Source organism: Gobio gobio, assembly GCF_949357685.1.
Source record: "Gobio gobio genome assembly, chromosome: 2".
NCBI classification, from domain to species: Eukaryota; Metazoa; Chordata; class Actinopteri; order Cypriniformes; family Gobionidae; genus Gobio; species Gobio gobio.
The window spans coordinates 43,012,671-43,027,072 of record NC_137098.1 but is presented as its reverse complement, the minus strand read 5'-3'; the positions used below and the strand labels follow the sequence as shown (position 1 = coordinate 43,027,072).

The window sequence follows — 14,402 nt, the reverse complement described above, 5'->3', positions numbered from 1 at the left end:
GGCTGACGTCCCGGCACGGCCATCTTGTTTGTTCAACGCTCTAACTTCATATTTTGTGTACAGTACAATTAGGTTACAGATCACGAGTAACATTTTAAGGACATGATATTGGTCTGTGCTAAAACTTAATCTGAAGACTTAAACGGGCGTTCCAGTAAGTCCAAAGAAACGAATTCAACTTTGACCAATCACAGAGGACTTAACATATATGCAAATGACCGTTTTATCATCATCCTACGTCAGCAGCGCTGGAAACGCTGAGGTCGCACAGCCGCGATATTAACTACGCCAAAACTTCGCTATTTTATTCCTCCTTAAATGATTGCGCTGTCACCGCCGGATTTGGCTTCGTTTGGGTAAGTTCGTTTATTTGTTTCCTCTCCTAGTCTAAAGATAATGTAGAGGGTTATAGAGTGCGACAGTGCTGAAACTCAGGTGGCTGTCAGTCCTGATGGGAGGGAGAGAGAGAGAGAGAGAGAGAGAGAGAGAGAGAGAGAGAGAGAGAGAGAGAGAGAGAGAGAGAGAGAGAGAGAGAGAGAGAGAGAGAGAGAGAGAGAGAGAGAGAGAGAGAGAGAAACCGTGACGTTCAGCTGCCTGAAGGGAATCCCAGCCTGGATGAAACACTCGTAGCACCTGAACTTAGGTAGACTGTCACGATATGAGCTCCACGTGAAAAGCACGACAGGCAGCGCCGTGTTTTCAGCAAACGGTGGTTCTGAACTAACAGCGACCGAGTCCACTCCAGAAAGTAGACCAGATTGCTGTCGCCGGACGAACGTAACAGGAAAATAACAGTTTGAATTTCAAGGATTACCATGTTCCTTCGCTCTCTTGACAAACATGAAGAGGACACACGTTTAAAGTTGGAAATGCTCTGGTGGCGAGGCTGAAACGCGCTTTCCAGGTGATGTTCTGGATGGTACACAGATTTCATCGATAATGGAGTGTAGTTTCATACAGCTAATCTGCGAAGACAGAGGTAGGATAACAGGCTCGACCATTTGAAGATAATATTAAGTAATATTAAGAGGTTGCTGACCTACACACAAAGTACTGTATTGTGGGATTCGTCAATTAGAGTCACTTTTGACAGCTTTGTGAAATATATTCAAAATATATTTTGACTCATAATTTTTACTGGAGTCAAAAAGGTGATCAACCTTTAAGTGGATTTTTGTATTGTGGTGGTGTGGATTTTCTTTTTTTATGATGGTGATGATGTCAACAGTTACTTGTTAGAAATGGATGGTTCATTTTGAACTTCTAAAAATAAATAGTTTGTTAATGAATTCAAAATCTCAAATACTGACTGGTTTGGTAATGGCATCTAATTGACTCAGATCAGGATGTAGCCTAATAATTGTTAAAATTGTTAAAAATGCTCTTAATTGGAGTTATAAATAATGTAAGCTTTTTGTAAAAAAGTAGACAAAAATGGACACAAATAGCATTTGTTTATAGAAACCAGTATTAAAGCTTTAATAATATATTCTTTAAATTACAATGATATTTTGTTTGTAGCAAAATCATGCTTTTTGACACAAAAATCTACCCCTAATTGAAGAATGAATGTGCATGAATATGGTACCATTTAGTACCATTAGATACGGGTGCAAATGTAATGGTACTAAATGGTACCATAATTATGCACATGTACAGAAAACCTGGTAGTACCATACATTGCACTTTTTTGTTTATGGGTCCTCCAGAGCTCAGTTAGATAGCTTATTCTTCTATCCAACAATGTGTTTGTTTCTGCCACATGCTTTTAGTCTAAATAACTAAATAATAGTCAAATATTCATTATTAGTTTCAGCTCTATTACACACAGGTCTGGTAAATATGATTGTGTGCGGTTTAGGACTGCCCATAGTTTCCGGCATAGACCTCACTAGTACAGGTTGCAGGTTAGTTAAAGTTAGTGAAATCGAAACCGAGATGATGCTGGGACTCGGTTGCACAAAGCTGGGCGTAAGTTACAACTTAGTCTAGTTTTGTCTTAAAGTAACAACTTGTGCACTACTAAATATTTTCGAGTTGCACCATTAAACTTAGTTGAAGCTTAACTACTCTACATATGAACTTAATTACAGAAGCTCTTGATCGGGAGTAACGGTTGGAATAAAATAGAAGACTGACTGAGATGCATCAATAAACATTTACACTTGCTTACATTTTAAGAGAGCGAACAAGATGTTTTTGTGGATCTAAACTGTCCTAAACAGCTCACCTCTGTGTGCAATGGTCTGTGTTGTGCATGTCGAATGAAATCAGTCATAATAGATCAATATAATTTCTTATTTTGTTTTTATCAGCATTTATTTATTTAGTGAACCTTTATTTTTAAATACAGTTTCTGAATGTTATCAAATATAAAATACCTATTATGTTATTCGTTATTAGTATCGTATTTAATGGAAACATATTTTTACCATTAGTTACATGTGGCAAAACAAGTTAGAATGAAGGATAAACAGAAATTCACACATTTAAACAACTTCTGCTCTCATATTTAAAGGATGCTATTGGATCATTGAGGGTAAACATCATATTACGCAACTACGCATTATGTTACGGAGAGAACGACAAATGGTAAAGGACAGAGTTAGTTACAAACTAGCTAGTAATTACTAAACCTCTTTTGTGTGGACTTTCGTTCCAATTTCAGTAAGCGTTTACGAATAGCTGGTGCAACCCTACCCTGGAGAGTGTTGCTTCCATTTAGCCTTCAATATGTTCAGATCACCTTGAATGCACTGTAAGGGGCTGTTCACACAGGAAGTGGTCTTCCATTAAAAAAACGAACAAAAAAAAACTAAACAGTGTACATTGACGTGTTTTTAGGTTAATGCTTTTTACTTGACATAGCATTTCAAATGCATTGCCTGTGATGTCTGTCTAGAGCCTAAATGTAAAAGGAAAAAAAAATCAAAAACCAAGATGGACAGATGGTAAATCAACTCCAAAAATGATAAATACCCTTGACACCCATCACTATCTGAAGTACTGTTGAACTTACATCAGGAAGCAAAATGGCGTTCAGTGATGAGTCAATGGAAGCTCCAGCAGGGACAGGATAATTTGAGCCCACATCTCTGAGCATCATGAGTCATGATGAGATAGAAGATAACTGAAGTACTTTTCCATTATATCTAGAGGAAATCTTGTGCAGCCAGCTTTACATTAATTGATTAATTTTGTACATCAACTAAGAGCTGCAAACGGTGCATTGTCAGTAGTTGGTACAAAATGCGTATGTCTTTTCTGCATCAGAAAAAGTGAATTATGCCCTGTGCCATGTTGTGCACCAGCAAGTAGTTGTTTCTTTCTGCTTCTCTTTTAAAGGAGTGGCTTTTTTGTCATTCCACAATTGAAGCAGGTTCATTATTTGTCCACTCTTATATAAGATTACGCTGGTCCATATTTTTGTTTAGAAGTATACTAAGAATAGAGAAAGGTTTGCTGAACATAATATAAAGATCACGCTCATCCTGAATTGCATCTGCAAGACCTGAAGCCTTATTCTCATGCTGGAAGATCTACCTGAAGTTTTTCACTTTCATTTTTCACTCGGCATGCACAATATCTCATCAGGCAACATTTTTTAAAATGTATGTTAGCTGATTATGAGTATTTAATGGACCCTTTTCACAGACACTGATGACACGTTTCCACAGTTATTAAGATCATAAATCTTTGTTTTTTAGGTTTAATTTTTTAAAATGTAATGAACATTTATAACACAATACTTTGTGTTATATTACCTTAGCGTTAAATAAGTAAATAAATAAAAACTAGTTAACAATGAAGGGTGTTCCTAATATAATGGCTGATAGAGTGATGGTAAATTTGACATCTTTCTCTGACATCTTTTGGAAAGTTGTGGAAATGCTTTCATGGATTTTATCTTTTGCAATTGCAGCAACTGGGAAAGCAGAAATCATTATTGCTCTAGTCTCACATTTACCAAAAAAAAAAGGTTCTATATGGCACCAAAAGGGTTCTTCGTTGTAATCATAGAGGAACCACTTTTGATGCTATCACCATATCTTAACATGTTCTGTATATGGTAGCGGTGCTATATAGCACCTTAGTTAGCGGTGCTATATAGCACCATAGTCAAAGAACCGCTGAAGAACCACTGAAACACCAAAATTGGTGCTATATAGCACTTAAAAAGGTTCCCCTATGATTACGAGCCAAGAACCATTTTTGGTGCCATATAGAACCTTTTTTTTTTTAGAGTGTAGAAGTTCATCCAACTAAGATTACTTGTTTCTGAGAACCCTGGAAATATGAAAAGGGCTCATTGTTCATGCGCATTTCACCCTATTTTTACATTCACCTTTGCCATCATCAAACATGCACTTAAACTTAAACTTCGAAAGCACAAATAACACCATTAAGTGTTATCATTAGCACATTTCATAATAAATATCCAATAGCATTTGTATACTATACATTATAATGTTGTGATGTTTAAAATAATTTGTAGCATTTAAAACAATTAGTTTTTAATGTATTATTTTTCAGTTAGACAAAATAGTACATTTTAATTTTGCAGTTTCGTTTGTCAGCCATAACAAGCCATTTAGCAGCTTTAAAGAAAGACATAAACTGTTCCTACAGGAATCAGTCCCTCATCATGGTGCAAGAAATTGCAAAAAAAGACAGTTGTATCTTCATCCTGTTGTTCCACTTTTGATATGAAAGTCATTAAAACTTCACTCGCCACCTGTCATGTTGGTTAAAGCATGGCTGTGCTGCGGGAAAAAGAATCACTAAAAAAAGAGGTTACTTGATAGGGGTGGTCCAGGATCAGTTGTATCAGACCGTAGTCAAATACAGCTCTGAAATTGGTCTCAGGTCTCTGGCACCAGGCAACCTCTATAGCACCTTCTCTTTAGATGAGTCACAATCCAGCATATATGACTTGGCTTCTGTCACAGGGCAATTTCACAACGGAAATGGGTTGACTTGTGCAGTCCAAGACCAGCAGCGCTGACACTCAGCCGTGCCTCATCTTGTTGAAGTCACGCTCTCTCACTGACAGTACAAAAGCCAGTGGATTAGATTTGTTAAACGCATTGCATCACATCATTGCCTCATGTTAGTGACTTTTTCATGAGCCAGGGCTGTCAGGCATATTGCAGAAATGTAAACTGAATGGGACATTGTAGGTTACTCTATGAAAGAGACTTCTCTCTAAGATCTAATCTGTGAAGAGTGTGTGTTGGGGGGAGGGGGTCACAGTGGTTTTCAGTAGTAGGAAGTTGCACGTGTTTTTGCTTGTACAGATAGTGCACGGCTAATGGCCTGAGACGGCAGGGCTCTTATCAGTGTGTCTTTCAGCTGTGGACTGATGCAGTTTCTGGAAGACATCTCTGGCCTTTCTTCTCACAAGAAATGTTTCTGGCCTGATGGCTTATCCTAGAGCCAGTCGATAGAAATCAGTCCTCACAGCCAAAGAGGCTGATCAAAACCGGTAAGCTATCTGTGCTTGGAAGGTTAGCAATGAGTGTTTACATTTTAATCTGTTTGGGTCTGTTGTGCCTGTGCCACAATGTTCCAGAACTACTGGTAAGCCATTGCTACTGCAGCTGCATTAATAGCCTATTTAAAAAATTTGGTTTCAAATTTGCATACGGTATGTTTTTTTTTTCAAATACCACCATACCGGTGCATAGCTGTCTGAAACAATTGCTGCATCTATTCATAGCCACGAAGAGAACTGAAGTTCTTTCTCACTGTTTATTGTGCTTAATAACACTTTTTAACATCGTGCATAGGGCTGTGCGATATTGAAGATAAATGCGATATGCAATACCTTGTTAAATAATGCGATATTCGATATGCGATACGATATTGCTTTAAGTGCGTAAAATCTGTTTAAATTATATTAAAAAAAATATTTAAAAATATGTGTTTCACATTCTTTCTGGGAAAAGAAAGCATCGCTACAACTTCTGAAAGTGACCAGCAGTGTTTTAGCAAAAATGAATGTCACAAATCTGACAATATAATTTTAACATCAATGTAAACAAACACAACATGTTATGCCAATATCTAAAGACCAAAAACTCTTTGACTTGGTAATATATAGTTACATCAACCTAAAACTTAACATCAAGAACATCCAGGTAAACAAAGACACCTGAACTAGGGGTGGACGATTATTTTTTATTATTTTAATTTATCCTTGTTATTAAAAATAATAACTAAAAACAGTAGTCTTCACATTAATTAAATATACTCTGATACATAATAAAGCTACAAAGGTTATTCAGAGTGATTTTTTTTTTTTCTTGTTCTTTTGTTGTTTGACAGACAGCAGCAGGTTTACTGTATTAGGCTGCTGTCACTTTTAAGACCTAATGCACGGATCGTATTGACACACATTCAGTCTTTCCCCAACTGATATCGTTCACTTAAAGCATAACCGACTGTGTTTACATGAATACTCGTCAAGACAGCCATTTTGACATAACTGTGTGTGTATTTGACAGTTCGAGTGTGTAACAAGGCACGAAACAGAACTGAAGGGATCACACGCTAGAGCCCTGCGCGGGACTGTTTTCTTCATCCCGCTCCCGTCCGCACCCGCCAAATTTCTGACCATTACTGCCCGCTCCCGCAACATATGTGTTATACTCCCGCCCGCTCCCGCAATATGTATGTCCACTCCCGCCCGCACCCGCAAAACTCTGAGAATTTATTCCCGCACAATAATAGAGATGCATTGATTTTGTGTCTTCTCCCGTCCCGCAGGGAAAAAAAACACGTATTTGTATTGATATTATTAAAGAGATTCATGGGGTTGTTTGTTTCGTTTCCCTGGCCTGCATGTAAAAAAAAAAAAAAGACAAATACATTCAAATATAATTTCGTTTTTATCAAAAACTTTGCACATAAAAAAAGACTGCTTTGCAAAACAGAAAACAGATTGAGAAACAAAAAACAGATCCCAATACGTCGGTCAGTTCCGACGTACGTCGAACGTGACCGACTGAAAGGAAACCTGAGAAAACATGCTTCAACAGAACGTGAACACAAAATAGCAAACGGACATTTAGAAACAATCCATTTCCACTGCACTCACTAAACTTCTATGTATTGTTTGTCAAAGACACCAAACAGTCAACTTGACCTGCAGGGAGTGCTGAGCGTTTTTGGTGAGGTATGATCAAGTAGCTATGTATTTGCCAGCTGCGCAATATGTGGATACATATAACGTTATACCGCATGATTTTGCCTACCAAAACAATTGAGAAACTTCTCCAAATGTCAGACTTTCCTTGCTTAGCTTTTGTGCTGTAAATACCTCGTTTGAGGTTCTTTTCTACATCATCTATTGACATCTTCTCCATCATGTCGTTAGGCAACCTCCCTATCCCGCCGATTCCCGCGGTGTTTTTTTTAGCCGCCCATTCCCGCCCGCAGCAAAATTCAAACCGCCCGCTCCCACGAGATTTACGTTGGGTCCCGCGGGACCCGGCGGGACTCAATCCCAATGCAGCCCTCTATCACACGCTTTCAGAGAGACGGCTTGTGCGCACGTTTCGGTGTGTGTGTCAGACAGCGTAAGACTGCAAGGAGTTGTTTTTCACAAGTTATTGCGTTTAACAACTCTTTTTAACATCAAGAAAGTCACATAAGTAACAGTCATGTGCCCAGTCTATTCTCTGCTGTATGTGTCAACCTAAAATGTACACTTTTCACAATGTGGAAGTAGCCTATTAAAATCATTCAAATATTGCATGCCGTTGTGATATGGATATCGCAATATGTACATTTGCAATATTTGGATAATTTCGATATATTGCACAGCCCTAATCGTGCACGTCCCAAATTTGCGATCACCATTTGAGAGAGGCAGCTTTCTGTGCATGCACTTTGGCAGTGTACTCAGCACAAGCACCTCACTGAGTTCCTTTTCAGGAAATATTGCGCTTATAACTCTTTTTAACATTGTGTACGTCCTCTTTATATTCTCATTCATGCATGTCATCACTCTGAAGTGTCAAATATGTACAATGAGCAATAAAGGTACATACCGCAAAATATACGATATAGCAAGATCTCTAATGATAGACATTTTATACCATGGTAACAATATATCCAGCGTATAGCGTTAGTTCTGGCAGGGCACGTTAGTCAAGCTTGCATCAGCTGACTGTCAGCTGATCACGTCTACCTATAGGAATACGATGCCTATCACAGTGTGCATATATAAGCTCCTTCAGTACTATCAGCTGCTATTGCGTTTCTCCGGAGCTATTTACCCTCCTCCATCCCCAGCTCCTCCTCTCGTCAGTCAGGATTTGGCATCTGATGGCATCTGAATCAGACTAAATTCCCGAATTAGGTTGTACATTTTAATATTGACACTAATGCTATCTGCAATAAATACATTGTGCTTCTGTTCTGTTTACCCTAAGGGGGTTTATCACTGCTCTCCCTGCTCTTATCCATGCTAGGCTGCATGGATGCGCAGGGAGTTCTTGCCCAGAACAGAACCATACCGCCAATCTAAACTATATGCAAATTGTCTATCACTTTGATGATAGTGATCCTGACAGAAATATTGTTATACCATCCAGCCCTACACCAATACCATTTTTTCATAACCAATCCAATTCCGATATTCTAAATTCTGAGTATTGGCTGATACCAGTGCTGCTTTTTTTTGTGTGTGTCGAACTGATGGTCAATTTTTTATGTGTTAAATACACTAAATACACAAGATTTCATAAGAGAAAAACAACAAAATAATAAAAAAAATATGATCAATCTATAACAAAAAATATATGTTATAAGCTATAGGTGAGCAGCAAAAGTATTTGGTGCACAGTCATTTTATAATATATATATATATATATATATATATATATACATTTTTTTTTTTTTTATTTTTTTTTTTTAAACATTGTTATCAGTAACAACCAATATTATGGACTGGTCCTGTGTCTGACCGATACCCGGTTCGGCAAAAATTGCAGTATCAGAGCTAGGGCTGCTCGATTATGGAAAAAATCATAATCACGATTATTTTGGTCAATATTGAAATCACGATTATGTAACACGATTATTTCACATGACTTTGGGAATGTGTTGTATTTATTAAAAATACACCTTTCAACAATTCAATTGAAATTGTAACATTTGTTGTACTTTTTGAACTATTAAAATAAATAAGATAAACAATATGGTTCGGCTAGATATGCTTTTCAGGTACGTCTAACATTAGTTTTCAGGTACAGAAATGTCTCATGTGTAAAATAACATTGCATATTTGAGTGCATAAATTAAAGATGAATCCTATTAAACTTACAAAAGCTATTCAATCCGGATCGGATATGCGTCGTCTTTTTCGACTGTATAAAGTTCACTTAAGGCATATACAGACTATGTCTGCTAGGATACTCATCAAGATGGACATGTTGACATACGTTTTGTGTGAGTTTGTCCGTTCAAGAGCAAGACTTGAAAGAGAACTCAATATTTGCGCGCTGAGAGACGTGTGCGCGCTCTCGGATGATACATTATCAGATACAGATACATTTTCTCACAGCGCGCGGCTTCTCATTCGCGTCTTCTGGCACTAAACCCGGGTGACGACGGTGAAAACGACTGGTCATATTCAAACATACGGCAGCACTCGCATGCATTGAACAAAGTTTACAAAGAGAGAATTCTTTGAAAAATATGAGGGGAAAAAAGGACGTTTACACGGCACCCCTGCTCTCGTCAGTTTTTGTTTCTTTATTAGATTGTCATAGGTCACTCTGTTTAATTTTCAAGTGGTTAAACAAATTCGTGGTGTTCTCTTGCGTTGCAGCCACTACCATGTAGCAAATCTTGCACGTAACATGTTTTTGCTCGTCGTCTGATTCCTCGAAGCCAAACTGTTCCCAGACAACAGAGTTGGTTTTGCCTTTTTTGCTCACCAAACGCTGCTGTAACTGCCCTCCTTCTGCCATCTTTACTCGCGCAGAGTTTTTAAATTCCAGCGGATGATATGCACACGAGACTCACGAACTGGGTGAGAGAGATTGTGGCTTAATTCGGGAGGGGCGGATGAGCGCATGCGCGTTTCATTCAGAACGCAAGGCAAAATAATCGTTTTTTCTCGATTGTACTATTTTGGTGATCGTTGGGAGGCAAAATCGAAATCGAAATCGAAATTCGATTAATTGCACAGCCCTAATCAGAGCTGATACTGATACTGAATATCAAATCGGTGCATCCATAGTTGCAATGATAATTGTAAAATGCCACTGATTCTTTGCAGTCTGGTTGTAAATTTAAAGCTACAGTAGATTTAAATGGAATTGTGTAATCAACACTTCACAATTACGTAATCAAGGCAGCATCCTTATATTCCAGTCCAGACTTCAAAAATCTTTAAGAAACAAAGTGAATTATGTACATTCTGCAGAAGCTCGTCTCACTTCTAGTCTGATATCATATCAGTTTCACCCAGATGGCTTGACGTGACAGGAAGCCTTAATTACAGTGTTCCTGCCCAAATGCTTCCTGGTTTGAGACAGGTGTACTACTTGCAAAACAGTTCACTAAAGCCAGCCCTAGATAATGGGAGGTGCCCTGTAATTTTGAACACTGGTGACAGAAGCAGATGCGGCTGCATTTATGATTGAAAATCCCCACACAGAGCTTTGTGGTTGATGTAATATAAGACTCATGCTTGACCTTCCATATGTTTTTATTTTTATTTATTTTTTAAATTAAAATCAATATAAAATAGCCATTAGAGTCTTATTTCAGATGGCAAAACCAAAAGATACATCATAGTCAAGATGTGGAGCAACTCTTTAAGGTGTTATGCTTCCCTATGTAGCGACTGAATAATTATTGTAGGTATAGAGGGATGAAGAATGAAACCACAGGATGGTATTGTAGTTCTGGGCCATGGCTAGGTTTCTGTACACTGCCATTTTGTTTATCTGTCTGTGTTGTGAGTCATCAGGTCGTGACTGACCTCCTCCACAGCCGGTGTTGGTCAGGACAGCCTGTTTCTCTCACCCTCTCTGTCCGGCTGCGTGTGTGTGCATGCGTGCATGAAATGGAATGAGCTGTATGTCCCACACAGCTCCTGCCGCTCTCCTGACCAGGGCTTGACAAAGAATTATGCAGTTCCCACACGCTCTCTCTTATCCAAAGCTGAGGGAACTCTGAGGGGAGTGTGAAGCACCTGGTTTTTGTCTGGTGCTGAAAGCTCTTCAGCTGCTGTGCTTGTTGTAATGCCTGTTTCTGAGCTCCAATAATGGTGCCAAATGTTCCCCAGACATTCCTTCCCCTTTCACCTCTCTCAGGCCTCAGGGTGTTCTAGAAGAGTTTATTGCCAGAGTCTTACTTAAGGACATGAGCATGTTAGAAGAGCATTAATGTGGTATCGATCTTATGGAGTGATGTAACATTAGGTTTGTGTTTAAAGTATAACATGCTCTGTGCTACTCCTAGAGGTCCACCTTCCTGCTGAGTTTATGCTGCATTCCATTACATTTCGGCAGTTTGGAATTCTCAGTTTCTCACTTGGACGAGTTCAGTAGAACGCCACTTGATTGTGAACTTCCTACTTGGAAACTCTGACTTTTGCTGAGATGTGGGTGTTTTACGTCATACGATCGTTGTGGCAAGGAGATATAATGGTACACCTTAACTTGTAAGCAAATAAAACTGATTTGCTTAGCAAACATTTCCAGAGTATACAACAGTACATATTCTGTTTTGATAATCATACACGTCCCAAAACGAATGCTAGCAGTGCTATCACCTGAACGTATAGCATAGGCCTATTTATCTGTCGTCAACTGGAAGACGTCAGAGATGTAAATCTGACTTGTCTTAGAGTTACTGCATTCCATGTAAACACATTTGAACTAGCTAAATAATTACCTGTTGAATTTATTTGTATTTCAGTTCAGTACATTCTGTTCCATTTCCTGTCATTCCAATTCAACTGTACGGTGTGGCAAATTCAATTTAAGTTCACACTCATGAATTGAAAGTGATTATTAAAGGTGCAATAGGTGATTTCTCTACAGAAACATTTTTTTGTTATGCTGGTTAAAAGTCTCCTCATATCCTGATAGCAATCAGTATTTTAAGCGATCTAAATATATTTTTATAAATATATATCATATATCTGTGGAAGGTGTGAAATGTATGTTCAATGTGCTTAAAATCAATCTACAGATGACAGAAATTGTTCAAAACAAGTTTTAACTTTTTGTTTATGTAAAATATTTGCGGCTTGGTAGCAACTACCTGAGGTCCAAAACTTTCAGCATGTGAATAAACCCCGGCTATTCCACAGTATAAATGGGCACCATATCTTTTGCAAATATACAATACACATATAAAAGGTTTATGAATTGATATGCAGATAAAATTAACCTTTATTAACAACAGTAGTGTGCAAAAAAATATAGGGAAATTTTAAATATTCTGCTCTTATTAAATATAGGTTACCATTGTTCTTTTACTGAACAATCTACTGCCATCTACTGGTTATAGTGGTAATTTCATATCTTTTTAAAATAAAAGTGCTTGTTTGCCACAAAGTGGTCTACACATAAAAAAAAAAACATTCAACTATTTCTTCCACAATACCCCTTTAAACTTTTTGTTTTACAAATCATCACATTAAAAATAACATTAAAATTGGATAATATTTAGAGCTGGAAAATGTGTGAAGCTCTTGAAAACCCTTGAAAAGCGCTTGAATTTCAATCTCAAAAGGTTGTATGAACCCTGAGATGAATAATGGCAACAACTTAAATCCATGTGGTGTTACCACAGTAAATCATGGTAAATGTTGGTGATTTGTGACTGAAACCCCTGATCTTCGCTCATGTTGTCTCAATGTTTCTCCTGTTTTCCACGTCAGCGCTGTTTGATCTGATAACAGAATTCTGTGCCGAATGCTTCCACTAGATCTCACAGAAGCACAGAAGCAATGTTATTAATTCTCTGGTGAATTTTCTCACTGGATCTCCCAGTGCTGTGTAGTAACGTGTCACGTGATCAAGATCGGCCCATGTGTGAGCTCTTGCTGCGCTATCCGCGCAGCTCAAATGAATTTTGAACGGTTCCGTTCAGACTTCAAACACACTTTGCAGTGGGGTATTGTTTGTTTTGCGACTGACGCCGAAAATCCGAACCAATTATGAATGACACTGTATGTTGTAAGATGACACTGTCCTTGTTGTTTGTGTATCTCCATGGCAAACGTGCGGGGGAGGGCTGAGCCATTACGGGAGCCCAGAGGGGAGCGTCTGCGGATGTTAAAGAGAAAACCGATTTTCATTCAAACAAGTCGACGTAAACTACACATTTGAGTTAATTGATAAAATCGATTTATCGCCCAGCTCTAACGTGTTCCCTGTCAGTCAACGTGTGTTTGCATTACCACTGCACAGCCTGTTCACATACACATCATGTGTCATCAGCACTAGTGCTGGGCGGTATACCGGTTCATACCGAATACCGGGATTTATTTTTGTTATGATATGAATTTTGATGATACTGCAATACCGGTATATGTCGCTTAAACAACGGCCGGAACGCGGCGCAGCGCGACACTGTTTGAGCGGGGTCCAGTTTCAATGTTGCACTGTAGTGAGGACACAGCTGAGATTGCATCACAGCCTATGGTGAGTCCGAAATCGCCCCCCTCAAAAGCCTCATTCACTATTCCCTACGTTATCCACTTATATTGTTGAAAACGAGTGTGTGAATTCAGACAGCTGTTGTGTGTACATCGGCTGTACACTCGTTATTGCAGTGCAATGTGAGATTGAATGAGTGCACTCAATAACGTCCACTATGGTTTCGGCTGTCCCCTCAAATAATGCCCTATTTGAGGTTATAGGGGGCGATTTTGGATTCAGCCTTTGATTACAGTGGAGAATTCAAACTACATGCGGTGAGAGAGAAAGAGCGGTTTTTGCGCGGAGCGCCATGATGAGATTAACAATGTTCTCCACATGGATCATATAGCACATATATAGACCGGAGTGAGCGTGTTTAAGTTTTTTATGGACCTATTTCATATACTCTAGTGCTCTAAACATGAACCGGCAGCGTGTATGCACACATATTTCATCACGTCTTCTTCAAATGAAATGTATGCAAAGGACACAGACAACCGTATGTCGGATTGCGACCGCGATGACACAATGATGGGTTATTCTGCTACACAGAAGACGAAGTGAATTAATAAATAGACTGACAATTCAAAGAAGAATGGGCAAAAATGTAACTGCTTTATTCTTTCTGTGTTAAACTGACGTGTGAGTCGTTTGTTCAGAGACTGTAGTGCCCTTAAATGTATTGAAAATTTGTTTGTTGTTATATAGGGTTCGATTTTTAAGGTGCCC

The 14,402-nt window shown here is 38.6% G+C and overlaps 1 protein-coding gene across 4 annotated transcripts in view; it reads left to right on the top strand.

The window, feature by feature from the left end:
• The first annotated feature begins 258 nt into the window (after window positions 1–258).
• Window positions 259–14,402, top strand: part of chd9 (chromodomain helicase DNA binding protein 9) — a 93,380-nt gene continuing 79,236 nt past the window's right edge. For 3 of the 4 annotated variants that reach the window (XM_079804848.1, XM_079804847.1, XM_079804845.1), the window contains exon 1: window positions 259–356. The gene's annotated coding sequence lies outside the window, so the exon portion shown is untranslated. Of the gene's footprint in view, window positions 357–622; window positions 980–14,402 lie in introns of those variants that run through there. The other variant, XM_079804846.1, reaches the window with a different exon arrangement.